Below are 1,601 nucleotides of genomic sequence, written 5' to 3'. Positions count from 1 at the left end.
CGCGATAGGTATCTTGCATTTGTGCACGTACAGAATGCTTGGTAGGAATCCTCCCCAGGGGCGCCACAGATAGGGCAAACCGAGTTAGTCTCCAGCCTTCGTTTCTTTTTGTTGCACCATGTAGGTAGGGAATTATTTGCAAGTCGCCAACTAAAGCTCAAAACTTTTGGCGGTGCCCGACTTGACCATAGGGCCTTCCAGCCCTCACGACGGCCATCAAGGCAGCGACTCGACGTAGTCATTTGCCCATTGTGTAGATCATCCGAAGCCAAACGATAAGCACTTCTCACACTAAAAACTCCCGTTTTTTCTGGAGCCGAGCTATGAAATCCTCGCCAAGACGATGAGAGGAGCGAATTTTTTGGATCTCACAAATGTCCACTGGAAGAAAAAATTGTTGTATAGATGGATTATACGGGATCCTACTGATGGACTCATATCACCCAAGGGACGATGCAGATTCAAATAGATTTCTGAGCTTAGAGCATCTCCAGCCGTTGGCCCCCCAGGGGGCTCGAAAAATTGCCGCCTGGGGGCGACCCGGCGAAAAAATCGGCTTGGGGCCGATCGGGTTCCCAGCCGCCGGCCCCAGGGTCGCCCCAGAAGTTTTTTTTAATTTTTTTAAAGACGTTCGGCTATAATTCAACAAACGGGCATAAACTTTGGTGACTTAAACAGTATTTACATAGCAAACTTAAAAAAATAAAGGCCTAGAGTACAGGAAGAACGTGTTGAGCGCGGCAAAGTCGCCGCCATCACCGTTGTCCTCGTCGTCGTCCTTCACCTCCTTGACGCGGCCGCCCCTGCTGGACCCCTGCCCGGGGTCGCCCTGGCGGTCCGGTGGCGGCGTGTCGTCGTCGCTGTCGTCGTTGAGAACGACGACGCCTCCCTCGTCACGGCCACAACGTCGAGCGGCGAACTGCTCTAGGGCGTGACACTGGCGCTCTAGCTCCATTCGCTCCCAATCCTCGCGCGCCCACTTCAAGGCCGCCTCGTCGGAGAGGCCCGGCTCCATCTTCACTGGGGCGAGCCCTAGCTCCGCCTTGACGGCGGCAAGCCCCGGCTCCGTCTTCGGCCTGAGGAAGCGCGGAGGAGCCGAGGAGGAGGCGCGCCCGCCATCGTTGATGACGATGCCGGCGCTGCGTGTTCACCGACAGAGCGGCGTCTCGGCGGGCTCGGCCTTGGCACTGAGCAGCGCCGGCGACCCGGAGGAGGAGGAGCGGCAGGATGAGGAAGAAGAGGACGCCGTCCTGCTCGGCATCCACTGGCCGCCGCTCCGGGCCGGGGCGGCAGGGTACGTCAAGGGCGGGCCGTTGCCGCCCTCGAGGTGCTGGATGACGGCGTGAAGCGAGTGGCCGGGGGCGCCCCAACACAGGCGGCGCCCCTCGCTGTTCTTGGTACCCCGCACCACCGGCGCCCCGTTGGTGGAGGCAAGCCGCTGCGCCTGCCGGTGCTGGAAGTACGCCGCCTACGCCTCGTGGTTGCCGGCGACGTACTGCGGGAGGGCCCGCTGCTCGTCCGTCAGCGACGCCCGCACGCGGTCGACCTCGTCGGCGAAGTAGTCGGGGCGCACGTCGACGTCGGGCACCGGGGGTATGGGG

This window comes from Triticum aestivum, chromosome 5D, assembly GCF_018294505.1.
Source record: "Triticum aestivum cultivar Chinese Spring chromosome 5D, IWGSC CS RefSeq v2.1, whole genome shotgun sequence".
NCBI lineage: Eukaryota > Viridiplantae > Streptophyta > Magnoliopsida > Poales > Poaceae > Triticum > Triticum aestivum.
Note: the sequence above shows the minus strand (reverse complement) of the source record.